Source organism: Pristiophorus japonicus, unplaced genomic scaffold (assembly GCF_044704955.1).
Source record: "Pristiophorus japonicus isolate sPriJap1 unplaced genomic scaffold, sPriJap1.hap1 HAP1_SCAFFOLD_685, whole genome shotgun sequence".
Lineage (NCBI taxonomy): Eukaryota > Metazoa > Chordata > Chondrichthyes > Pristiophoridae > Pristiophorus > Pristiophorus japonicus.
In genome coordinates this window covers 204,509-231,507 of record NW_027254598.1, presented here as the reverse complement: position 1 = coordinate 231,507, position 26,999 = coordinate 204,509, and the positions used below count along the sequence as shown (strand labels likewise).

Here is a 26,999-nt window from a genome sequence, read left to right as displayed (position 1 = left end):
CCATCTCCCTTGCAATAAAGGCCAGCATACCATTTGCTTTCCTGATTATTGCTGTACCTGCATGCTAAATATTTGCATTTCATGTACAAGAACCGCCAGATCCCTCCGTGCTGCAGCATTTTGTAATCGTCCCCATTTAAAGAATAATTTGCTTTTTTATTTGTACTACCAAAGGGGATAAGCTGACATTTTAACACATTACAGTCCATCTGCCAGATTTTGCCCACTCACTGAGCCTGGCTATATCCTTTCGTAGATTATTTGCGTCCTCCTCACAGCTTGTTTTCCCAACTATCTTTGTATCATCAGCAAATTTGATTATGTTACACTCGGTCCCTTCATCCAAGTCATTAATATAAATGGTAAATAGTTAAGGCCCCAGCACTGATCCCTGTGGCACTCCACTAGTTACAGTTTGCCAACCTGAAAATGATCCATTTATCCCGACTCTCTGTTTTCTGTTAGTTTGCCAATCCTCCATCCACGGTGATACATTAACCCCAACCCCATGAGCTCTTAGCTTGTGCATTAGCCTTTTCTGTAGCACCATATGGAATGCTTTATGGAAATCCAAATATACAGCATCAACTGGATCTCCTGTATCCACTTCGCTCGCTACATCCTCGAACAACTCCAGGAAATTTGTCAACATGATTTCTCTTTCATAAAATCATGCTGACTCTGCTTGACTGCAATATGATTTTCTAAATGTCTTGCTACTTTTCCTTAATGATGGACTCCAGTATTTTTCCACTGACAGATGGTAGGCTAACTGGTCTATAGGTTCCTGCTCTCTGTCTCACTCATTTTTAATTAAGGGTGTTACATTTGCGGTATTCCTGTCCACTGGGACCTCGCCAGAATTTAGGGAATTTTGTTAGATTACAACCGATGCACCCTCTATCTCTGCAGCCACTTTTTTCAGAACCTAGAATGCATGTAATCAAGTCCAGGGGACTTGGCCGTCTTTAGTCCCATTAGTTTGATTAGTACTTGATCTCTAGTGATAGTGATTGCTCCCCCGCTCCCCCGCCCCCCGCAATAGCTCCTTGGTTATCAACTATTAGGAAGTTTTTAGGTGCCCTCTACCATGAAGACCGATTCAAAATTATTTTTTTAAAGTCTCTGCCATTTCCGTGTTTCCCATTATTAATTCTCCAGTTTCACCTTCTAAGGGACCTCAGCTGCTCGTTTCCGTTTTATATCCCTGTAGAAGCTCTTATTTTCTGTTTCCATATTCCTTGCTAATTTGCTTTCATCTGCTATCTTCACTGTCTTTATCATTTTTTCGTCGTCCTTTGCTGGTTTCTAAAAATTTCCCAATCCTCAGGCCTTCCACTGTCGTTCGCAACATTATATGCCTTTTTTCAATTTGATACCATCCTTTACTTCCTTAGTTAGGCAGGGATGGTTCATCCTTCTCTTAGCATCTTTATTTCTCACTTGAATAAATCTTTGCTGAGAGTTATGAAATATATCCTTAAATGTTTGCCATTGCATTTCTACAGTCTTATCCTCCAACATATTTTCCCAGTCCACTTGTTGTCAGTGACAAGGGTTGGTTTATATCACATGGGAGGAACTTGGTGTCAGTGACTGAGGCTTTGGTTCAACATTCTTTGACATGACGAAGGACTTTGACAAGGTCAACCATGAGCCGTTATGGAGTGTACTCTACAATTTCTGCTGTCCATATTCCCAATACAAGCCTCCTAAAGCAAGTGCTCCATTCGGAGTTTCGACACGGCAGGGACATTGGGTGGGCGGGGCTTCAGGGTGTCTGTCAGTTTTATTAGTCATCATGTTTGTGCCCAGATCAGTGGCCCCTGAAAGGGAACCTTGTTGTTCTGGTGATTGTTGTCTGGTGACTCTGGGCCAAACTGGCTCACCCTATTGGGCCAGCCTGTGATCACCCTATTGGGCTAGCCCAGGCTCACCTGGCCCAGGCCATCCCAGGCTCACCTCATTGGGCCAGCCCGGGCTCACCTATTGGGCCAGCCTGGCCACGCCCTACTAGGCCAGCCCGGCTCACACGATTGGGCCCGCCCAGCTCACACTATTGGACTAGCCTGGACTCACCTATTGGGCCAGCCTGGGCTCACCCTATTCGGCCAGCCCGTCTCACCCTATTGGGCCAGCACAAAAGACCCATTGTCCAGCGGAAAGAATCGGCAGCTCATTGATTTTATTCTCACTCTGCGCACAGCGGTTGCAGAACTGAACCCAACCTTGTAAGCTGAAAATGCATAGTCACAGTCACACTGGGGAGATCCCGTTCAGCTGCTCTGAGTGTGGGAATGGATTCACTCAGCCATCCCACCTGCTGACACACCAGCGAATTCACACTGGGGAGAGGCCGTTCTCCTGTTCTGAGTGTGGGAAGGGATTCACTCAGTCATCCCAACTGCTGAGACACCAACGAGTTCACAAGTGACTGCAGGAGTTGGATTCTATTGTTTTTGCTGCTGTTAATCGCATCCTGATTGAATCATGTTTGTTGTATCACTTGGGGTTTGTTTCTGTTGATGTGAATAACCTATAACTGGGCTAAAGCTTAATATTTTCATATTTCAAATAACACAGTGTGTCGATATTTGATATCTCCAAGACCAGAGGGGACTAACTGATGTCCTGTTACTGACTGCACCAATTTGGGCCTTTTCTTCTTTCTAATTCTGGATTATTACAGTTCTCATACAATCAGTTACTCTCCGGGACAAGTTCCCAGTCTGGTAATCACTTTCAGATACTGGACTTAGCGTGTGCCCCACAGCATCTCTCTCACCTTCGATGTGTGAATGGAGCACCCCGCCTGCAAACCTGGGTTCAATTTAAATTTGAATCCACTCAGCAAATGCATTTTAAAAAATATGTACATGTAAACTGATCACATGAAATAATTGGCAAAGGTTTAGAGTCACCAAGATGAATAAGTGAACACATCACGGACTAACAACCCAGCTCTATATTCACAGGGGAAAGTTTGTTATCTATCTGCTCGAATGTCAGTTGGTGAGATGAGCGACTGAATCTCTTTCCACGCACAACAGCATCCATTCCCGCTGTCCCCACATTTGCAGTGTTGAGTCAGGTGGGTGCACGAGTCTCACAGGCTGAACGATTGGTTGTAGGAGCATCCACACACAGAACAGGTGTCCTGTTTCTCCCCGTTGTGATTGGTGTTTTTACAAAGGCTGATGATAAGATGATCCTGATCAATCTGGGGAATCTGTCAAATCTTGACACGATGTCTGGATTGCATTTCCCAGTTGCAGATCCTCCCCTTCTAATACCCTGCAAATAAATGGTGGTTACAAACGTTGTTACTTTAAGTACAGGATATAAATTAAGAATAGACAATTCTAGATTCTATGGAACATTCTGTCCCCTCCTGTCCCTCCTAAATTCCTTATTCTAGACATTTACTGTCTAAAATCAACATTCATTTCATCGCCTGAGCTTTATTATCTCCAGAAAGTGATGAATCTGGCTCGGTGCAATTCCACAGACATTAGTTAACCTCTAGTGCCTCACGGTCAGTCGATTCAGTGAGTGCCAGCAGGATTTCCACTGTGGTAGGCATCACAGCCTCAACTCCTGTCCTCAAATGACATCCACACACTTCCCAGTTGTACAGAGGACAATTATAACCTGTGAACTGCTGCCTTGGCTGAGCTCAACTAACAGCCCAGATCAAGGATCGAACTTGTGACCGTCCAAGTCAGTACTGCAGTGTTCTGAAATTGGGGGTTGGGGGTGCGGTGGGGGGGGAGGGGGGTTGGGGCAGGGTGGGAACAGAATATTTTGAAACAAATTTGGCTCCACCTGTAAAGGAAAACTTCGTCACAATGCACAATTCTGAACTCTTTCCAAATTAGACAAGCAAGTGAAATGCATCATCTAAAACAGTGAGACATTTTAGAATGGCTCAAGTCACTGAATTAGCTTTACAATCATTGCACAGTACAGAAGGGAGCGACTGGTAATGGTAGCTCGGTTCGTAAAGTCCCCCAACACAAGATATTGCTCTGGAACTTTTTAATATGCATCTCTTCCAAGAAAGAGAAGTAAAATTCGACATCTTGAAACAACTGCCTCCTCATCAGGGAATTGAACCCCGGTCTCCCGCGTGACAGGCAGGGATACTCACCACTATACTAACGAGGAACTGACGTGTAGCAGCTCTGTCAGAGCAGGAATCGAGTCACTGTGAACAGAACTGGACACCAGGAGAAGTCGACAGACACATTGAGAGACAGAGAAAAACCGACAAACAGGGAGAGACAGACAGCGAGATAGAGACAACGAGAGACAGTTTGTGTGAGACTGAGAAGGAGAGGCAGACTGAGTGCGAAAAAGAATCAAATATATACATATACAGAGATGTGTGTGTGTGATCTATTAAGAGAGAAAGGGAAAGAGTGAGAGAAAGACAATGAATAAAGACAGTGACGCGGAGAGAGAGAGATAGAGAGAGAGCGATAGAGACTAAAACAGAAAATGATGAAAATACTTCTCAGCTTACAAGCAGGGACTAACAGAGATAGGCAAAGACATGGACAGACCGAAATGATGATGGGAAAGAGAGAGCCAGTCAGACAAAGAGTCTGAGAGAATCCCATTGGAACAGACGTGGCACCGTGAGAAAGAGACAGATTGAGAGACTGAGACAAACAGAGAAACAGGGACAGACAGAGTGAGTCAGACTGAGAGAGACAAAGACTCAGACATACAAACACATACACAGCTCTGTGGAGAGAGAGAGAGAGGCAGAGACCGAGCGACACAGATACATTTCACAATTTCATTTCATTATCGGTTCAGAGTGACACATAGTTACAGAAAATTGTTGATTCAAACGATGAAAATCGGACATCACTGATCAGAATGGGAGGAAATCTGTGTTAAAATAAATAGAAACCAGGAGTGGGGAAGAACCCACGGTGGAAAACCCTTTGAAGTTTAAGGCCAACGACATAACCACTCGGTTATCCTGGCCCTGTGAGAGCTTGGATTCTGTCTCTGTGACAAACTGGGCTTCAACCCAAACCCCACATACAAACACATGCACATAGTCTTTTAGTGAGCATTTACGAACATTTTTAGGAATATTGACACGAGGGCAACTCTCCTACTCTGTTTCGAGTAATGCTCTGGGACCTTTCATATCCACCCGAGGGTGCAGACGGAGCTTCAATTTAACATTTCATCCGAAAGTCAACAGCTTCAACATTGCAAAATTCCCCAAGTGCTGCACTTGAGTGTTAGCCAAGATGATATGCTCAAGTCCAAGGAGTGCGACTTGAACACACAAACTCCTGATTCAGTCGAGAATGCTGCCACTGAACCAAAGCCGATACAAAAGTTCACAACCGTATTATTTTCCCCAAGTCTTTTTTATAAGTTCCAGGACATACCAAATTCATGGTGATGATTTCCACAGACAGTTGCACATACACAGAGACAAAAATAGAGATAGACAGACACAGAGACACACATAACCAAAAATTTACACGCACCAACGGGCATGCACAGATGACTTAGACATCTCGAGGGATAGACAGGCTGAATCACTGTCGCAACTTTGACTGATTGTTGCGATTTTTTAAACGGATGTATCGTAAATATTGCAGATTAATAAAAATGAGAACAAATGTCAGTGTTGAAAGGTGTGGGACGTTATTCCAATTATCACATGATCAGTTTGGGAGAGAACTGGTTAAATTGTGAAATGGAATGAAAAATGCTGAGAATCGTAGTCGGCAGGATTCGAACCTGGGCGGGAAAACCCCAATGGATTTCTAGTCCATCGCCTTAACCACTCGGCCACGACTACTGTGTCGCTGGCTTTTTAAACGTTACTCAGAAAAAACTCAGTCATCCATCTCTGTGCAGCAGACGGCCAAAGAATCCTGAAAAAGTCTCCGTTTGCTAAAAATCTGGAAGAGGCAAACTCCTCCACATGTATTTTCACAGTTCGATTTCGCTCTGGAATTTTTAATATGTATCGACCAAGAAACAGAAGTAAAAATCACATTTTGAAACTGCTGCCTCCCCGTCGGGAAATTGAACCCCGGTCTCCTTCGTGACAGGCGGGGATACTCACCACTACACTAACGAGGAACTGACGGATAGCTGCTCTGTCGGAGCAGGAATCGAGCTGTGAACAGAACTGGACACCATGAGAAGTCGACAGACACATTGAGAGACAGAGACAAACCGACAAACAGGGAGAGACAGACACCGAGACAGAGACAACGAGAGACAGAAAGGGTGAGACTGAGAAGGAGAGGCAGATTGGGTGAGAAAAAGACTCAAACACATACAGAGACAGAGATTTGTGTGTTTGATCTATTAAGAGAGAAAGGGAAAGAGTGAGAGAAAGACAATGATAAAGACAGTGACAAGGAGAGAGACAGATAGAGAGAAAGAGATAGAGACTAAAACAGAAAATGATGGAAATGATTCTCAGGTTAGAGGCAGGGACTAACAGAGACAGGCAAAGAAATGGACAGACCGAAATGATGGGAAAGAGAGAGCCAGTCAGACAAAGCATCTGAGAGAATCCCATTGGAACAGACGTGGGCACCGTGAGAAAGAGACAGATTGAGAGACTGAGACAAACGGAGAAACAGGGACAGACAGAGTGAGTCAGACTGAGAGAGACAAAGACTCAGACATACAAACACATACACAGCTCTGTGGAGAGAGAGAGAGAGGCAGAGACCGAGCGACACAGATACATTTCACAATTTCATTTCATTATCGGTTCAGAGTGACACATAGTTACAGAAAATTGTTGATTCAACCGATGAAAATCGGACATCACTGATCAGAATGGGAGGAAATCTGTGTTAAAATAAATAGAAACCAGGAGTGGGGAAGAACCCACGGTGGAAAACCCTTTGAAGTTTAAGGCCAACGACATAACCACTCGGTTATCCTGGCCCTGTGAGAGCTTGGATTCTGTCTCTGTGACAAACTGGGCTTCAACCCCAACCCCACATACAAACACATGCACATAGTCTTTTAGTGAGCATTTACGAACATTTTTAGTAATATTTACACGGGGGCAACTCTCCTACTCTGTTTCGAGTAATGCTCTGGGATCTTTCATATCCACCCGAGGGTGCAGACGGAGCTTCAATTTAACATTTCATCCGAAAGTCAACAGCTTCAACATTGCAAAATTCCACAAGTGCTGCACTTGAGTGTTAGCCAAGATGATATGCTCAAGTCGAAGCAGTGCGACTTGAACACACAAACTCCTGATTCAGTCGAGAATGCTGCCACTGAACCAAAGCCGATACAAAAGTTCACAACCGTATTATTTTCCCCAAGTCTTTTTTATAAGTTCCAGGACATACCAAATTCATGGTGATGATTTCCACAGACAGTTGCACATACACAGAGACAAAAATAGAGATAGACAGACACAGAGACACACATAACCAAAAATTTACACGCACCAACGGGCATGCACAGCTGCCTTAGACATCTCGAGGGATAGACAGGCTGAATCACTGTCGCAACTTTGACTGATTGTTGCGATTTTTTAATCGGATGTATCGTGAATATTGCAGATTAATAAAAATGAGAACAAATGTCAGTGTTGAAAGGTGTGGGACGTTATTCCAATTATCACATGATCAGTTTGGGAGAGAACTGGTTAAATTGTGATATGGAATGAAAAATGCTGAGAATCGTAGTCGGCAGGATTCGAACCTGCGCGGGAAAATCCCAATGGATTTCTAGTCCATCGCCTTAACCACTCGGCCACGACTACTGTGTCGCTGGCTTTTTAAACGTTACTCAGAAAAAACTCAGTCATCCATCTCTGTGCAGCAGACGGCCAAAGAATCCTGAAAAAGTCTCAGTTTGCTAAAAATCAAAAAGAGGCAAACTCCTCTACCTGCATTTTCACAGTTCGATTTCGCTATGGAATTTTTAATATGTATCTACCAAGAAACAGAAGTAAAAATCAACATTTTGAAACATCTGCCTCCCCATCGGGAAATTGAACCCCGGTCTCCCGCGTGACAGGCGGGGATACTCACCACTATACTAACGAGGAACTGACGGATAGCTGCTCTGTCGGAGCAGGAATCGAGCTGTGAACAGAACTGGACACCATGAGAAGTCGACAGACACATTGTGAGACAGAGACAAACCGACAAACAGGGAGAGACAGACACCGAGACAGAGACAACGAGAGACAGAAAGGGTGAGACTGAGAAGGAGAGGCAGATTGGGTGAGAAAAAGACTCAAACACATACAGAGACAGAGATTTGTGTGTTTGATCTATTAAGAGAGAAAGGGAAAGAGTGAGAGAAAGACAATGATAAAGACAGTGACAAGGAGAGAGACAGATGGAGAGAGAGCGATAGAGACTGAAACAGAAAATGATGGAAATGCTTCTCAGCTTACTGGCAGGGACTAACAGAGACAGGCAAAGACATGGACAGACCGAAATGATGGGAAAGAGAGAGCCAGTCAGACAAAGAATCTGAGAGAATCCCATTGGAACAGACGTGGCACCGTGAGAAAGAGACAGATTGAGAGACAGAGACAAACAGAGAAACAGGGACAGCCAGAGTGAGTCAGACTGAGAGAGACAAAGGCTCAAACATACAAACACATACACAACTCTCTGAAGAGAGAGAGAGAGAGAGACCGAGCGACGCAGATACATTTCACAATTTCATTTCATTGTCGGTTCAGAGTGTCACATTGTTACAGAAAATTGCTGATTCAACCGATGAAAATCCGGTCTCACTGATCAGAATGGGAGGAAATCCGTGTTAAATTAAAGAGATACCAGGAGTGGTGTGCGAACCCACGCGGGAAAAATCCATTAAAATTCAAGGCCAACGCCTCAACCACTCGGCGATCCTCGTCCTGTGAGAGCCTGCATTCCGTCTCTGTGACAATCTGGGCTTCAACCCCGACCCCACATACAAACACATGCACATCGGCTTTCAGTGAGCATTTACGAACATTTTTAGGAATATTGAGACGGGGGCAACTCTCCTATTCTTTTTCGAGTAATGCACTGGGAACTTTCATATGCACCCGAGGGTGCAGACGGAGCTTAAATTTACCATTTCATCCGAAAGTCAACAGCTTCAACATTGCAAAATTCCCCAAGTGCTGCACTTGAGTGTTAGACAAGATGATAATGCTCAAGTCTCAGAAGTGCGACTTGAACACACAAACTCCCGATTCAGTCGAGAGTGCTGCCACTGAACCAAAGCCGATACAAAAGTTCACAACCTTATTATTTCCCCCAAGTCTTTTTTATAAGTTCCAGGACATACCAAATTCATGGTGATGATTTCCACAGACAGTTGCACATACACAGAGACATATATAGAGATAGACAGACACAAAGACACGCACACACATAACCAAAAATGTGCACGCACCAACGGGCATGCACAGATGCCTTCGTCATCTCGAGGGATAGACAGGCTGAATCATTGTCACAACTTTGACTGATGTTTGCGATTTTTGAAACGGATGTATCGTGAATATTGCAGATTAATAAAAATGAGAAAAAAATGTCAGTGTTGAAAGGTGTGGGACGTTATTCCATCCATCTCAGGATCAGTTTGGCAGCGAACCGGTTAAATTGTGAAATAGAATGAAAAATGCTGAGAATCGTAGTCGGCAGGATTCGAACATTAGCGGCATAACCCAATGGATTTCTAGTCTACCGCCTTAACCACTCGGCCACGACTACTGTGTCGCTGCCTTTTTAAACCTGACTCATAAAAAACTCAGTCATCCATCTCTGTGCAGCAGACGGCCAAAGACGCCTGAAAAATTCTCCGTTTGCTAAAAATCTGGACGAGGCAATCTCCTCTACCTGTATTTTTACAGTTCGATATTGCTCTGGAACTTTTTAATATGAATCTCTTCCAAGAAATAGAAGTAAAATTCTACATTTTGAAACAACTGCCTCCCCGTCGGGGAATTGAACCCCGGTCTCCCGCGTGACAGGCAGGGATACTCACCACTATACTAACGAGGAACTGACGTGTACCCGTTCTGCCAGATCAGTAATCGAACCACTGTGAACAGAACTGGACACCATGAGAAGTCAACAGACACATTGAGAGACAGAGACAAACCGACAAACAGGGAGAGACAGACAGCGAGATAGAGACAACGAGAGACAGAAAGTGTGAGACTGAGAAGGAGAGGCAGACTGAGTGAGAAAAAGACTCAAACATATACATATACAGAGATGTGTGTGTGTTTGATCTATTAAGAGAGAGAGAGGGAAAGAGTGATAGAAAGACAATGATAAAGACAGTTACAAGGAAAGAGACAGATGGAGAGAGAGCGATAGAGACTGAAACAGAAAATGATGGACATACTTCTCAGCTTACAGGCAGGGACTAACAGAGACAGGCAAAGACATGGACAGACCCAAATGATGGGAAAGAGAGAGCCAGTCAGACAAAGAATCTGAGAGAATCCCATTGGAACAGACGTGGCACCGTGAGAAAGAGACAGATTGAGAGACAGAGACAAACAGAGAAACAGGGACAGCCAGAGTAGTCAGACTGAGAGAGACAAAGACTCAAGCATACAAACACATACACAACTCTCTGAAGAGAGAGAGAGGGAGAGACCGAGCGACGCAGATACATTTCACAATTTCATTTCATTATCGGTTCAGAGTGTCACATTGTTACAGAAAATTGCTGATTCAACCGATGAAAATCCGGTCTCACTGATCAGAATGGGAGGAAATCCGTGTTAAATTAAAGAGATACCAGGAGTGGTGTGCGAACCCACGCGGGAAAAATCCATTAAAATTCAAGGCCAACGCCTCAACCACTCGGCGATCCTCGTCCTGTGAGAGCCTGCATTCCGTCTCTGTGACAATCTGGGCTTCAACCCCGACCCCACATACAAAAACATACACATCGGTTTTCAGTGAGCATTTAGGAACATTTTTAGGAATATTGAGACGGGGGCAACTCTCCTATTCTTTTTCGAGTAATGCACTGGGAACTTCCATATCCACCCGAGGGTGCAGACGGAGATTCAATTTAACATTTCATCCGAAAGTCAACAGCTTCAACATTGCAAAATTCCCCAAGTGCTGCACTTGAGTGTTAGACAAGATGATAATGCTCAAGTCTCAGAAGTGCGACTTGAACACACAAACTCCCGATTCAGTCGAGAGTGCTGCCACTGAACCAAAGCCGATACAAAAGTTCACAACCTTATCATTTCCCCCAAGTCTTTTTTATAAGTTCCAGGACATACCAAATTCATGGTGATGATTTCCACAGACAGTTGCACATACACAGAGACATATATAGAGATAGACAGACACAAAGACACGCACACACATAACCAAAAATGTGCACGCACCAACGGGCATGCACAGATGCCTTCGTCATCTCGAGGGATAGACAGGCTGAATCATTGTCACAACTTTGACTGATGTTTGCGATTTTTGAAACGGATGTATCGTGAATATTGCAGATTAATAAAAATGAGAAAAAAATGTCAGTGTTGAAAGGTGTGGGACGTTATTCCATCCATCTCAGGATCAGTTTGGCAGCGAACCGGTTAAATTGTGAAATAGAATGAAAAATGCTGAAAATCGTAGTCGGCAGGATTCGAACATTAGCGGCATAACCCAATGGATTTCTAGTCTACCGCCTTAACCACTCGGCCACGACTACTGTGTCGCTGCCTTTTTAAACCTGACTCATAAAAAACTCAGTCATCCATCTCTGTGCAGCAGACGGCCAAAGACGCCTGAAAAATTCTCCGTTTGCTAAAAATCTGGACGAGGCAATCTCCTCTACCTGTATTTTTACAGTTCGATATTGCTCTGGAACTTTTTAATATGAATCTCTTCCAAGAAATAGAAGTAAAATTCTACATTTTGAAACAACTGCCTCCCCGTCGGGGAATTGAACCCCGGTCTCCCGCGTGACAGGCAGGGATACTCACCACTATACTAACGAGGAACTGACGTGGACCCGTTCTGCCAGATCAGTAATCGAACCACTGTGAACAGAACTGGACACCATGAGAAGTCAACAGACACATTGAGAGACAGAGACAAACCGACAAACAGGGAGAGACAGACAGCGAGATAGAGACAACGAGAGACAGAAAGTGTGAGACTGAGAAGGAGAGGCAGACTGAGTGAGAAAAAGACTCAAACATATACATATACAGAGATGTGTGTGTGTTTGATCTATTAAGAGAGAGAGAGGGAAAGAGTGATAGAAAGACAATGATAAAGACAGTTACAAGGAAAGAGACAGATGGAGAGAGAGCGATAGAGACTGAAACAGAAAATGATGGACATACTTCTCAGCTTACAGGCAGGGACTAACAGAGACAGGCAAAGACATGGACAGACCGAAATGATGGGAAAGAGAGAGCCAGTCAGACAAAGAATCTGAGAGAATCCTATTGGAACAGACGTGGCACCGTGAGAAAGAGACAGATTGAGAGACAGAGACAAACAGAGAAACAGGGACAGCCAGAGTGAGTCAGACTGAGAGAGACAAAGACTCAAACATACAAACACATACACAACACTCTGAAGAGAGAGAGAGAGAGAGACCGAGCGACGCAGATACATTTCACAATTTCATTTCATTGTCGGTTCAGAGTGTCACATTGTTACAGAAAATTGCTGATTCAACCGATGAAAATCCGGTCTCACTGATCAGAATGGGAGGAAATCCGTGTTAAATTAAAGAGATACCAGGAGTGGTGTGCGAACCCACGCGGGAAAAATCCATTAAAATTCAAGGCCAACGCCTCAACCACTCGGCGATCCTCGTCCTGTGAGAGCCTGCATTCCGTCTCTGTGACAATCTGGGCTTCAACCCCGACCCCACATACAAACACATGCACATCGGCTTTCAGTGAGCATTTACGAACATTTTTAGGAATATTGAGACGGGGGCAACTCTCCTATTCTTTTTCGAGTAATGCACTGGGAACTTTCATATGCACCCGAGGGTGCAGACGGAGCTTAAATTTACCATTTCATCCGAAAGTCAACAGCTTCAACATTGCAAAATTCCCCAAGTGCTGCACTTGAGTGTTAGACAAGATGATAATGCTCAAGTCTCAGAAGTGCGACTTGAACACACAAACTCCCGATTCAGTCGAGAGTGCTGCCACTGAACCAAAGCCGATACAAAAGTTCACAACCTTATCATTTCCCCCAAGTCTTTTTTATAAGTTCCAGGACATACCAAATTCATGGTGATGATTTCCACAGACAGTTGCACATACACAGAGACATATATAGAGATAGACAGACACAAAGACACGCACACACATAACCAAAAATGTGCACGCACCAACGGGCATGCACAGATGCCTTCGTCATCTCGAGGGATAGACAGGCTGAATCATTGTCACAACTTTGACTGATGTTTGCGATTTTTGAAACGGATGTATCGTGAATATTGCAGATTAATAAAAATGAGAAAAAAATGTCAGTGTTGAAAGGTGTGGGACGTTATTCCATCCATCTCAGGATCAGTTTGGCAGCGAACCGGTTAAATTGTGAAATAGAATGAAAAATGCTGAAAATCGTAGTCGGCAGGATTCGAACATTAGCGGCATAACCCAATGGATTTCTAGTCTACCGCCTTAACCACTCGGCCACGACTACTGTGTCGCTGCCTTTTTAAACCTGACTCATAAAAAACTCAGTCATCCATCTCTGTGCAGCAGACGGCCAAAGACGCCTGAAAAATTCTCCGTTTGCTAAAAATCTGGACGAGGCAATCTCCTCTACCTGTATTTTTACAGTTCGATATTGCTCTGGAACTTTTTAATATGAATCTCTTCCAAGAAATAGAAGTAAAATTCTACATTTTGAAACAACTGCCTCCCCGTCGGGGAATTGAACCCCGGTCTCCCGCGTGACAGGCAGGGATACTCACCACTATACTAACGAGGAACTGACGTGGACCCGTTCTGCCAGATCAGTAATCGAACCACTGTGAACAGAACTGGACACCATGAGAAGTCAACAGACACATTGAGAGACAGAGACAAACCGACAAACAGGGAGAGACAGACAGCGAGATAGAGACAACGAGAGACAGAAAGTGTGAGACTGAGAAGGAGAGGCAGACTGAGTGAGAAAAAGACTCAAACATATACATATACAGAGATGTGTGTGTGTTTGATCTATTAAGAGAGAGAGAGGGAAAGAGTGATAGAAAGACAATGATAAAGACAGTTACAAGGAAAGAGACAGATGGAGAGAGAGCGATAGAGACTGAAACAGAAAATGATGGACATACTTCTCAGCTTACAGGCAGGGACTAACAGAGACAGGCAAAGACATGGACAGACCGAAATGATGGGAAAGAGAGAGCCAGTCAGACAAAGAATCTGAGAGAATCCTATTGGAACAGACGTGGCACCGTGAGAAAGAGACAGATTGAGAGACAGAGACAAACAGAGAAACAGGGACAGCCAGAGTGAGTCAGACTGAGAGAGACAAAGACTCAAACATACAAACACATACACAACACTCTGAAGAGAGAGAGAGAGAGAGACCGAGCGACGCAGATACATTTCACAATTTCATTTCATTGTCGGTTCAGAGTGTCACATTGTTACAGAAAATTGCTGATTCAACCGATGAAAATCCGGTCTCACTGATCAGAATGGGAGGAAATCCGTGTTAAATTAAAGAGATACCAGGAGTGGTGTGCGAACCCACGCGGGAAAAATCCATTAAAATTCAAGGCCAACGCCTCAACCACTCGGCGATCCTCGTCCTGTGAGAGCCTGCATTCCGTCTCTGTGACAATCTGGGCTTCAACCCCGACCCCACATACAAACACATGCACATCGGCTTTCAGTGAGCATTTACGAACATTTTTAGGAATATTGAGACGGGGGCAACTCTCCTATTCTTTTTCGAGTAATGCACTGGGAACTTTCATATGCACCCGAGGGTGCAGACGGAGCTTAAATTTACCATTTCATCCGAAAGTCAACAGCTTCAACATTGCAAAATTCCCCAAGTGCTGCACTTGAGTGTTAGACAAGATGATAATGCTCAAGTCTCAGAAGTGCGACTTGAACACACAAACTCCCGATTCAGTCGAGAGTGCTGCCACTGAACCAAAGCCGATACAAAAGTTCACAACCTTATTATTTCCCCCAAGTCTTTTTTATAAGTTCCAGGACATACCAAATTCATGGTGATGATTTGCACAGACAGTTGCACATACACAGAGACATATATAGAGATAGACAGACACAAAGACACGCACACACATAACCAAAAATGTGCACGCACCAACGGGCATGCACAGATGCCTTCGTCATCCCGAGGGATAGACAGGCTGAATCATTGTCACAACTTTGACTGATGTTTCCGATTTTTGAAACTGATGTATCGTGAATATTGCAGATTAATAAAAATGAGAAAAAAATGTCAGTGTTGAAAGGTGTGGGACGTTATTCCATCTATCTCAGGATCAGTTTGGCAGCGAACCGGTTAAATTGTGAAATAGAATGAAAAATGCTGAGAATCGTAGTCGGCAGGATTCGAACATTAGCGGGATAACCCAATGGATTTCTAGTCTACCGCCTTAACCACTCGGCCACGACTACTGTGTCGCTGCCTTTTTAAACGTGACTCATAAAAAACTCAGTCATCCATCTCTGTGCAGCAGACGGCCAAAGACGCCTGAAAAATTCTCCGTTTGCTAAAAATCTGGACGAGGCAATCTCCTCCACCTGTATTTTTACAGTTCGATATTGCTCTGGAACTTTTTAATATGAATCTCTTCCAAGAAATAGAAGTAAAATTCTACATTTTGAAACAACTGCCTCCCCGTCGGGGAATTGAACCCCGGTCTCCCGCGTGACAGGCAGGGATACTCACCACTATACTAACGAAGAACTGACGTGTACCTGTTTTGCCAGAGCAGTAATTGAACCACTGTGAACAGAACTGGACACCATGAGAAGTCAACAGACACATTGAGAGACAGAGACAAACCGACAAACAGGGAGAGACAGACAGCGAGATAGAGACAACGAGAGACAGAAAGTGTGAGACTGAGAAGGAGAGGCAGACTGAGTGAGAAAAAGACTCAAACATATACATATACAGAGATGTGTGTGTGTTTGATCTATTAAGAGAGAGAGAGGGAAAGAGTGATAGAAAGACAATGATAAAGACAGTTACAAGGAAAGAGACAGATGGAGAGAGAGCGATAGAGACTGAAACAGAAAATGATGGACATACTTCTCAGCTTACAGGCAGGGACTAACAGAGACAGGCAAAGACATGGACAGACCGAAATGATGGGAAAGAGAGAGCCAGTCAGACAAAGAATCTGAGAGAATCCCATTGGAACAGACGTGGCACCGTGAGAAAGAGACAGATTGAGAGACAGAGACAAACAGAGAAACAGGGACAGCCAGAGTGAGTCAGACTGAGAGAGACAAAGACTCAAGCATACAAACACATACACAACTCTCTGAAGAGAGAGAGAGGGAGAGACCGAGCGACGCAGATACATTTCACAATTTCATTTCATTATCGGTTCAGAGTGTCACATTGTTACAGAAAATTGCTGATTCAACCGATGAAAATCCGGTCTCACTGATCAGAATGGGAGGAAATCCGTGTTAAATTAAAGAGATACCAGGAGTGGTGTGCGAACCCACGCGGGAAAAATCCATTAAAATTCAAGGCCAACGCCTCAACCACTCGGCGATCCTCGTCCTGTGAGAGCCTGCATTCCGTCTCTGTGACAATCTGGGCTTCAACCCCGACCCCACATACAAAAACATACACATCGGTTTTCAGTGAGCATTTAGGAACATTTTTAGGAATATTGAGACGGGGGCAACTCTCCTATTCTTTTTCGAGTAATGCACTGGGGACTTCCATATCCACCCGAGGGTGCAGACGGAGATTCAATTTAACATTTCATCCGAAAGTCAACAGCTTCAACATTGCAAAATTCCCCAAGTGCTGCACTTGAGTGTTAGACAAGATGATAATGCTCAAGTCTCAGAAGTGCGACTTGAACACACAAACTCCAGATTCAGTCGAGAGTGCTGCCACTGAACCAAAGCCGATACAAAAGTTCACAACCTTATTATTTCCCCCAAGTCTTTTTTATAAGTTCCAGGACATACGAAATTCATGATGATGATTTCCACAGACAGTTGCACATACACAGAGACATATATAGAGATAGACAGAAACAAAGACACGCACACACATAACCAAAAATGTGCACGCACCAACGGGCATGCACAGATGCCTTCGTCATCTCGAGGGATCGACTGGCTGAATCACTGTCGGAACTTTGACTGATGTTTGCGATTTTTGAAACGGATGTATCGTGAATATTGCAGATTAATAAAAATGAGAAAAAAATTTCAGTGTTGAAAGGTGTGGGACGTTATTCCATCGATCTCAGAATCAGTTTGGCAGAGAACCGGTTAAATTGTGAAATGGAATGAAAAATGCTGAGAATGGTTGTCGGCAGGATTCGACCATGCGCGGGATAACCCAATGGATTCCTAGTCCATCGCCTTAACCACTCGGCCACGACTACTGTGTCGCTGCCTTTTTAAATGTGACTCAGAAAAAACTCAGTCATCCATCTCTGTGCAGCAGACGGTCAAAGACACCTGAAAAATTCTCCGTTTGCGAAAAATCTGGACCAGGCAATCTCCTCTATCTGTATTTTTACAGTTCGATATTGCTCTGGATCTTTTTAATACGAATCTCTTCCAAGAAACAGAAGTAAAATTCTACATTTTGAAACAACTGCCTCCCCGTCGGGGAATTGAACCCCGGTCTCCCGCGTGACAGGCAGGGATACTCACCACTATACTAACGAGGAACTGACGTGTACCAGTTCTGCCAGAGCAGTAATCGAGCCACTGTGAACAGAACTGGACACCATGAGAAGTCGACAGACACATTGAGAGACAGAGACAAACCGACAAACAGGGAGAGACAGACAGCGAGATAGAGACAACGAGAGACAGAAAGTGTGAGACAACGAGAGACAGAAAGTGTGAGACTGAGAAGAAGAGGCAGACTGAGTGAGAAAAAGACTCAAACATATACATATACAGAGATGTGTGTGCGTTTGATCTATTGAGAGAGAGAGAGGGAAAGAGTGATAGAAAGACAATGATAAAGACAGTTACAAGGAAAGAGACAGATGGAGAGAGAGCGATAGAGACTGAAACAGAAAATGATGGAAAAGCTTCTCAGCTTACAGGCAGGGACTAACAGTGACAGGCAAAGACATGGACAGACCGAAATGATGGGAAAGAGAGAGCCAGTCAGACAAAGAATCTGAGAGAATCCCATTGGAACAGACGTGGCACCGTGAGAAAGAGACAGATTGAGAGACAGAGACAAACAGAGAAACAGGGACAGCCAGAGTGAGTCAGACTGAGAGAGACAAAGACTCAAACATACAAACACATACACAACTCTCTGAAGAGAGAGAGAGGGAGAGACCGAGCGACGCAGATACATTTCACAATTTCATTTCATTATCGGTTCAGAGTGTCACATTGTTACAGAAAATTGCTGATTCAACCGATGAAAATCCGGTCTCACTGATCAGAATGGGAGGAAATCCGTGTTAAATTAAAGAGATACCAGGAGTGGTGTGCGAACCCACGCGGGAAAAATCCATTAAAATTCAAGGCTAACGCCTCAACCACTCGGCGCTCCTCGTCCTGTGAGAGCCTGCATTCCGTCTCTGTGAGAATCTGGGCTTCAACCCCGACCCCACATGCAAACACATACACATCGGTTTTCAGTGAGCATTTAGGAACATTTTTAGGAATATTGAGACGGGGGCAACTCTCCTATTCTTTTTCGAGTAATGCACTGGGAACTTTCATATCCACCCGAGGGTGCAGACGGAGATTCAATTTACCATTTCATCCGAAAGTCAACAGCTTCAACATTGCAAAATTCCCCAAGTGCTGCACTTGAGTGTTAGACAAGATGATAATGCTCAAGTCTCAGAAGTGCGACTTGAACACACAAACTCCCGATTCAGTCGAGAGTGCTGCCACTGAACCAAAGCCGATACAAAAGTTCACAACCTTATCATTTCCCCCAAGTCTTTTTTATAAGTTCCAGGACATACCAAATTCATGGTGATGATTTCCACGGACAGTTGCACATACACAGAGACATATATAGAGATAGACAGACACAAAAACACGCACACAATTAACCAAAAATGTGCACGCACCAACGGGCATGCACAGATGCCTTCGTCATCTCGAGGGATAGACAGGCTGAATCATTGTCGCAACTTTGACTGATGTTTGCGATTTTTGAAACGGATGTATCGTGAATATTGCAGATTAATAAAAATGAGAAAAAAATGTCAGTGTTGAAAGGTGTGGGACGTTATTCCATCGATCTCAGGATCAGTTTGGCAGCGAACCGGTTAAATTGTGAAATGGAATGAAAATGCTGAGAATCGTAGTCGGCAGGATTCGAACATTAGCGGGATAACCCAATGGATTTCTAGTCTACCACCTTAACCACTCGGCCACGACTACTGTGTCGCTGCCTTTTTAAACGTTCCTCAGAAGAAACTAAGTCATCCATCTCTGTGCAGCAGACGGCCAAAGACGCCTGAAAAATTCTCCGTTTGCTAAAAATCTGGACCAGGCAATCTCCTCTACCTGTATTTTTACAGTTCGATATTGCTCTGGAACTTTTTAATATGAATCTCTTCCAAGAAACAGAAGTAAAATTCTACATTTTGAAACAACTGCCTCCCCGTCGGGGAATTGAACCCCGGACTCCCGCGTGACAGGCGGGGATACTCACCACTATACTAACGAGGAACTGACGTGCGCTTATTCTGCCAGAGCAGTAATCGAACCACTGTGAACAGAACGGGACACCATGAGAAGTCAACAGACACATTGAGAGACAGAGACAAACCGACAAACAGGGAGAGACAGACAGCGAGATAGAGACAACGAGAGACAGAAAGTGTGAGACTGAGAAGGAGAGGCAGACTGAGTGAGAAAAAGACTCAAACATATACATATACAGAGATGTGTGTGTGTTTGATCTATTAAGAGAGAGAGAGGGAAAGAGTGATAGAAAGACAATGATAAAGACAGTTACAAGGAAAGAGACAGACGGAGAGAGAGCGATAGAGACTGAAACAGAAAATGATGGACATACTTCTCAGCTTACAGGCAGGGACTGACAGAGACAGGCAAAGACATGGACAGACCCAAATGATGGGAAAGAGAGAGCCAGTCAGACAAAGAATCTGAGAGAATCCCATTGGAACAGACGTGGCACCGTGAGAAAGAGACAGATTTGGAGAGAGAGACAAACAGAGAAACAGGGACAGCCAGAGTGAGTCAGACTGAGAGAGACAAAGACTCAAACATACAAACACCAACACAACTCTCTGAAGAGAGAGAGAGGGAGAGACCGAGCGACGCAGATACATTTCACAATTTCATTTCATTATCGGTTCAGAGTGTCACATTGTTACAGAAAATTGCTGATTCAACCGATGAAAATCCGGTCTCACTGATCAGAATGGGAGGAAATCCGTGTTAAATTAAAGAGATACCAGGAGTGGTGTGCGAACCCACGCGAGAAAAATCCATTAAAATTCAAGGCCAACACCTCAACCACTCGGCGATCCTCGTCCTGTGAGAGCCTGCATTCCGTCTCTGTGAGAATCTGGGCTTCAACCCCGACCCCACATACAAACACATACACATCGGTTTTCAGTGAGCATTTAGGAACATTTTTCGGAATATTGAGACGGGGGCAACTCTCCTATTCTTTTTCGAGTAATGCACTGGGAACTTTCATATCCACCCGAGGGTGCAGACGGAGATTCAATTTACCATTTCATCCGAAAGTCAACAGCTTCAACATTGCAAAATTCCTCAAGTGCTGCACTTGAGTGTTTGCCAGGATGATAATGCTCAAGTCTCAGAAGTGCGACTTGAACACACAAACTCCAGATTCAGTCGAGAGTGCTGCCACTGAACCAAAGCCGATACAAAAGTTCACAACCTTATTATTTCCCCCAAGTCTTTTTTATAAGTTCCAGGACATACCAAATTCATGATGATGATTTCCACAGACAGTTGCACATACACAGAGACATATATAGAGATAGACAGAAACAAAGACACGCACACACATAACCAAAAATGTGCACGCACCAACGGGCATGCACAGATGCCTTCGTCATCTCGAGGGATCGACTGGCTGAATCACTGTCGGAACTTTGACTGATGTTTGCGATTTTTGAAACGGATGTATCGTGAATATTGCAGATTAATAAAAATGAGAAAAAAATTTCAGTGTTGAAAGGTGTGGGACGTTATTCCATCGATCTCAGAATCAGTTTGGCAGAGAACCGGTTAAATTGTGAAATGGAATGAAAAATGCTGAGAATGGTAGTCGGCAGGATTCGACCATGTGCGGGATAACCCAATGGATTCCTAGTCCATCGCCTTAACCACTCGGCCACGACTACTGTGTCGCTGCCTTTTTAAATGTGACTCAGAAAAAACTCAGTCATCCATCTCTGTGCAGCAGACGGTCAAAGACACCTGAAAAATTCTCCGTTTGCGAAAAATCTGGACCAGGCAATCTCCTCTATCTGTATTTTTACAGTTCGATATTGCTCTGGAACTTTTTAATACGAATCTCTTCCAAGAAACAGAAGTAAAATTCTACATTTTGAAACAACTGCCTCCCCGTCGGGGAATTGAACCCCGGTCTCCCGCGTGACAGGCAGGGATACTCACCACTATACTAACGAGGAACTGACGTGTACCAGTTCTGCCAGAGCAGTAATCGAGCCACTGTGAACAGAACTGGACACCATGAGAAGTCGACAGACACATTGAGAGACAGAGACAAACCGACAAACAGGGAGAGACAGACAGCGAGATAGAGACAACGAGAGACAGAAAGTGTGAGACTGAGAAGAAGAGGCAGACTGAGTGAGAAAAAGACTCAAACATATACATATACAGAGATGTGTGTGCGTTTGATCTATTGAGAGAGAGAAAGGGAAAGAGTGATAGAAAGACAATGATAAAGACAGTTACAAGGAAAGAGACAGATGGAGAGAGAGCGATAGAGACTGAAACAGAAAATGATGGAAAAGCTTCTCAGCTTAGAGGCAGGGACTAACAGTGACAGGCAAAGACATGGACAGACCGAAATGATGGGAAAGAGAGAGCCAGTCAGACAAAGAATCTGAGAGAATCCCATTGGAACAGACGTGGCACCGTGAGAAAGAGACAGATTGAGAGACAGAGACAAACAGAGAAACAGGGACAGCCAGAGTGAGTCAGACTGAGAGAGACAAAGACTCAAACATACAAACACATACACAACTCTCTGAAGAGAGAGAGAGGGAGAGACCGAGCGACGCAGATACATTTCACAATTTCATTTCATTATCGGTTCAGAGTGTCACATTGTTACAGAAAATTGCTGATTCAACCGATGAAAATCCGGTCTCACTGATCAGAATGGGAGGAAATCCGTGTTAAATTAAAGAGATACCAGGAGTGGTGTGCGAACCCACGCGGGAAAAATCCATTAAAATTCAAGGCCAACGCCTCAACCACTCGGCGCTCCTCGTCCTGTGAGAGCCTGCATTCCGTCTCTGTGAGAATCTGGGCTTTAACCCCGACCCCACATACAAACACATACACATCGGTTTTCAGTGAGCATTTAGGAACATTTTTAGGAATATTGAGACGGGGGCAACTCTCCTATTCTTTTTCGAGTAATGCACTGGGAACTTTCATATCCACCCGAGGGTGCAGACGGAGATTCAATTTACCATTTCATCCGAAAGTCAACAGCTTCAACATTGCAAAATTCCCCAAGTGCTGCACTTGAGTGTTAGACAAGATGATAATGCTCAAGTCTCAGAAGTGCGACTTGAACACACAAACTCCCGATTCAGTCGAGAGTGCTGCCACTGAACCAAAGCCGATACAAAAGTTCACAACCTTATCATTTCCCCCAAGTCTTTTTTATAAGTTCCAGGACATACCAAATTCATGGTGATGATTTCCACGGACAGTTGCACATACACAGAGACATATATAGAGATAGACAGACACAAAAACACGCACACACATAACCAAAAATGTGCACGCACCAACGGGCATGCACAGATGCCTTCGTCATCTCGAGGGATAGACAGGCTGAATCATTGTCGCAACTTTGACTGATGTTTGCGATTTTTGAAACGGATGTATCGTGAATATTGCAGATTAATAAAAATGAGAAAAAAATGTCAGTGTTGAAAGGTGTGGGACGTTATTCCATCGATCTCAGGATCAGTTTGGCAGCGAACCGGTTAAATTGTGAAATGGAATGAAAATGCTGAGAATCGTAGTCGGCAGGATTCGAACATTAGCGGGATAACCCAATGGATTTCTAGTCTACCGCCTTAACCACTCGGCCACGACTACTGTGTCGCTGCCTTTTTAAACGTTCCTCAGAAGAAACTAAGTCATCCATCTCTGTGCAGCAGACGGCCAAAGACGCCTGAAAAATTCTCCGTTTGCTAAAAATCTGGACCAGGCAATCTCCTCTACCTGTATTTTTACAGTTCGATATTGCTCTGGAACTTTTTAATATGAATCTCTTCCAAGAAACAGAAGTAAAATTCTACATTTTGAAACAACTGCCTCCCCGTCGGGGAATTGAACCCCGGTCTCCCGCGTGACAGGCGGGGATACTCACCACTATACTAACGAGGAACTGACGTGCGCTTATTCTGCCAGAGCAGTAATCGAACCACTGTGAACAGAACGGGACACCATGAGAAGTCAACAGACACATTGAGAGACAGAGACAAACCGACAAACAGGGAGAGACAGACAGCGAGATAGAGACAACGAGAGACAGAAAGTGTGAGACTGAGAAGGAGAGGCAGACTGAGTGAGAAAAAGACTCAAACATATACATATACAGAGATGTGTGTGTGTTTGATCTATTAAGAGAGAGAGAGGGAAAGAGTGATAGAAAGACAATGATAAAGACAGTTACAAGGAAAGAGACAGACGGAGAGAGAGCGATGGAGACTGAAACAGAAAATGATGGACATACTTCTCAGCTTACAGGCAGGGACTGACAGAGACAGGCAAAGACATGGACAGACCCAAATGATGGGAAAGAGAGAGCCAGTCAGACAAAGAATCTGAGAGAATCCCATTGGAACAGACGTGGCACCGTGAGAAAGAGACAGATTTGGAGAGAGAGACAAACAGAGAAACAGGGACAGCCAGAGTGAGTCAGACTGAGAGAGACAAAGACTCAAACATACAAACACCAACACAACTCTCTGAAGAGAGAGAGAGGGAGAGACCGAGCGACGCAGATACATTTCACAATTTCATTTCATTATCGGTTCAGAGTGTCACATTGTTACAGAAAATTGCTGATTCAACCGATGAAAATCCGGTCTCACTGATCAGAATGGGAGGAAATCCGTGTTAAATTAAAGAGATACCAGGAGTGGTGTGCGAACCCACGCGAGAAAAATCCTTTAAAATTCAAGGCCAACACCTCAACCACTCGGCGATCCTCGTCCTGTGAGAGCCTGCATTCCGTCTCTGTGAGAATCTGGGCTTCAACCCCGACCCCACATACAAACACATACACATCGGTTTTCAGTGAGCATTTAGGAACATTTTTCGGAATATTGAGACGGGGGCAACTCTCCTATTCTTTTTCGAGTAATGCACTGGGAACTTTCATATCCACCCGAGGGTGCAGACGGAGATTCAATTTACCATTTCATCCGAAAGTCAACAGCTTCAACATTGCAAAATTCCTCAAGTGCTGCACTTGAGTGTTTGCCAGGATGATAATGCTCAAGTCTCAGAAGTGCGACTTGAACACACAAACTCCAGATTCAGTCGAGAGTGCTGCCACTGAACCAAAGCCGATACAAAAGTTCACAACCTTATTATTTCCCCCAAGTCTTTTTTATAAGTTCCAGGACATACCAAATTCATGATGATGATTTCCACAGACAGTTGCACATACACAGAGACATATATAGAGATAGACAGAAACAAAGACACGCACACACATAACCAAAAATGTGCACGCACCAACGGGCATGCACAGATGCCTTCGTCATCTCGAGGGATCGACTGGCTGAATCACTGTCGGAACTTTGACTGATGTTTGCGATTTTTGAAACGGATGTATCGTGAATATTGCAGATTAATAAAAATGAGAAAAAAATTTCAGTGTTGAAAGGTGTGGGACGTTATTCCATCGATCTCAGAATCAGTTTGGCAGAGAACCGGTTAAATTGTGAAATGGAATGAAAAATGCTGAGAATGGTAGTCGGCAGGATTCGACCATGTGCGGGATAACCCAATGGATTCCTAGTCCATCGCCTTAACCACTCGGCCACGACTACTGTGTCGCTGCCTTTTTAAATGTGACTCAGAAAAAACTCAGTCATCCATCTCTGTGCAGCAGACGGTCAAAGACACCTGAAAAATTCTCCGTTTGCGAAAAATCTGGACCAGGCAATCTCCTCTATCTGTATTTTTACAGTTCGATATTGCTCTGGAACTTTTTAATACGAATCTCTTCCAAGAAACAGAAGTAAAATTCTACATTTTGAAACAACTGCCTCCCCGTCGGGGAATTGAACCCCGGTCTCCCGCGTGACAGGCAGGGATACTCACCACTATACTAACGAGGAACTGACGTGTACCAGTTCTGCCAGAGCAGTAATCGAGCCACTGTGAACAGAACTGGACACCATGAGAAGTCGACAGACACATTGAGAGACAGAGACATACCGACAAACAGGGAGAGACAGACAGCGAGATAGAGACAACGAGAGACAGAAAGTGTGAGACTGAGAAGAAGAGGCAGACTGAGTGAGAAAAAGACTCAAACATATACATATACAGAGATGTGTGTGCGTTTGATCTATTGAGAGAGAGAAAGGGAAAGAGTGATAGAAAGACAATGATAAAGACAGTTACAAGGAAAGAGACAGATGGAGAGAGAGCGATAGAGACTGAAACAGAAAATGATGGAAAAGCTTCTCAGCTTAGAGGCAGGGACTAACAGTGACAGGCAAAGACATGGACAGACCGAAATGATGGGAAAGAGAGAGCCAGTCAGACAAAGAATCTGAGAGAATCCCATTGGAACAGACGTGGCACCGTGAGAAAGAGACAGATTGAGAGACAGAGACAAACAGAGAAACAGGGACAGCCAGAGTGAGTCAGACTGAGAGAGACAAAGACTCAAACATACAAACACATACACAACTCTCTGAAGAGAGAGAGAGGGAGAGACCGAGCGACGCAGATACATTTCACAATTTCATTTCATTATCGGTTCAGAGTGTCACATTGTTACAGAAAATTGCTGATTCAACCGATGAAAATCCGGTCTCACTGATCAGAATGGGAGGAAATCCGTGTTAAATTAAAGAGATACCAGGAGTGGTGTGCGAACCCACGCGGGAAAAATCCATTAAAATTCAAGGCCAACGCCTCAACCACTCGGCGCTCCTCGTCCTGTGAGAGCCTGCATTCCGTCTCTGTGAGAATCTGGGCTTTAACCCCGACCCCACATACAAACACATACACATCGGTTTTCAGTGAGCATTTAGGAACATTTTTAGGAATATTGAGACGGGGGCAACTCTCCTATTCTTTTTCGAGTAATGCACTGCGAACTTTCATATCCACCCGAGGGTGCAGACGGAGATTCAATTTACCATTTCATCCGAAAGTCAACAGCTTCAACATTGCAAAATTCCCCAAGTGCTGCACTTGAGTGTTTGCCAGGATGATAATGCTCAAGTCTCAGAGGTGCGACTTGAACACACAAACTCCCGATTCAGTCGAGAGTGCTGCCACTGAACCAAAGCCGATACAAAAGTTCACAACC

The 26,999-nt window shown here is 44.2% G+C and overlaps 16 non-coding genes across 16 annotated transcripts; all 16 read right to left on the bottom strand.

The window, feature by feature from the left end:
- Window positions 1-4,095: 4,095 nt before the first annotated feature.
- trnad-guc (transfer RNA aspartic acid (anticodon GUC)) lies at window positions 4,096-4,167 on the bottom strand. The gene has a single exon. It is a non-coding gene; the product is annotated as a tRNA-Asp (tRNA).
- Window positions 4,168-5,754: 1,587 nt separating this feature from the next.
- Window positions 5,755-5,836, bottom strand: trnas-aga (transfer RNA serine (anticodon AGA)). The gene has a single exon. It is a non-coding gene; the product is annotated as a tRNA-Ser (tRNA).
- A 1,868-nt stretch (window positions 5,837-7,704) lies between these two features.
- trnas-aga (transfer RNA serine (anticodon AGA)) lies at window positions 7,705-7,786 on the bottom strand. The gene has a single exon. It is a non-coding gene; the product is annotated as a tRNA-Ser (tRNA).
- A 216-nt stretch (window positions 7,787-8,002) lies between these two features.
- Window positions 8,003-8,074, bottom strand: trnad-guc (transfer RNA aspartic acid (anticodon GUC)). Its single transcript has one exon. It is a non-coding gene; the product is annotated as a tRNA-Asp (tRNA).
- A 1,888-nt stretch (window positions 8,075-9,962) lies between these two features.
- Window positions 9,963-10,034, bottom strand: trnad-guc (transfer RNA aspartic acid (anticodon GUC)). Its single transcript has one exon. It is a non-coding gene; the product is annotated as a tRNA-Asp (tRNA).
- A 1,894-nt stretch (window positions 10,035-11,928) lies between these two features.
- Window positions 11,929-12,000, bottom strand: trnad-guc (transfer RNA aspartic acid (anticodon GUC)). Its single transcript has one exon. It is a non-coding gene; the product is annotated as a tRNA-Asp (tRNA).
- Window positions 12,001-13,895: 1,895 nt separating this feature from the next.
- Window positions 13,896-13,967, bottom strand: trnad-guc (transfer RNA aspartic acid (anticodon GUC)). Its single transcript has one exon. It is a non-coding gene; the product is annotated as a tRNA-Asp (tRNA).
- Window positions 13,968-15,862: 1,895 nt separating this feature from the next.
- trnad-guc (transfer RNA aspartic acid (anticodon GUC)) lies at window positions 15,863-15,934 on the bottom strand. The gene has a single exon. It is a non-coding gene; the product is annotated as a tRNA-Asp (tRNA).
- A 1,595-nt stretch (window positions 15,935-17,529) lies between these two features.
- On the bottom strand, window positions 17,530-17,610 carry trnap-agg (transfer RNA proline (anticodon AGG)). Its single transcript has one exon. It is a non-coding gene; the product is annotated as a tRNA-Pro (tRNA).
- A 219-nt stretch (window positions 17,611-17,829) lies between these two features.
- trnad-guc (transfer RNA aspartic acid (anticodon GUC)) lies at window positions 17,830-17,901 on the bottom strand. The gene has a single exon. It is a non-coding gene; the product is annotated as a tRNA-Asp (tRNA).
- A 1,918-nt stretch (window positions 17,902-19,819) lies between these two features.
- On the bottom strand, window positions 19,820-19,891 carry trnad-guc (transfer RNA aspartic acid (anticodon GUC)). The gene has a single exon. It is a non-coding gene; the product is annotated as a tRNA-Asp (tRNA).
- Window positions 19,892-21,486: 1,595 nt separating this feature from the next.
- Window positions 21,487-21,567, bottom strand: trnap-agg (transfer RNA proline (anticodon AGG)). The gene has a single exon. It is a non-coding gene; the product is annotated as a tRNA-Pro (tRNA).
- A 219-nt stretch (window positions 21,568-21,786) lies between these two features.
- trnad-guc (transfer RNA aspartic acid (anticodon GUC)) lies at window positions 21,787-21,858 on the bottom strand. Its single transcript has one exon. It is a non-coding gene; the product is annotated as a tRNA-Asp (tRNA).
- A 1,894-nt stretch (window positions 21,859-23,752) lies between these two features.
- On the bottom strand, window positions 23,753-23,824 carry trnad-guc (transfer RNA aspartic acid (anticodon GUC)). The gene has a single exon. It is a non-coding gene; the product is annotated as a tRNA-Asp (tRNA).
- Window positions 23,825-25,419: 1,595 nt separating this feature from the next.
- Window positions 25,420-25,500, bottom strand: trnap-agg (transfer RNA proline (anticodon AGG)). Its single transcript has one exon. It is a non-coding gene; the product is annotated as a tRNA-Pro (tRNA).
- A 219-nt stretch (window positions 25,501-25,719) lies between these two features.
- Window positions 25,720-25,791, bottom strand: trnad-guc (transfer RNA aspartic acid (anticodon GUC)). Its single transcript has one exon. It is a non-coding gene; the product is annotated as a tRNA-Asp (tRNA).
- Window positions 25,792-26,999: the final 1,208 nt, after the last annotated feature.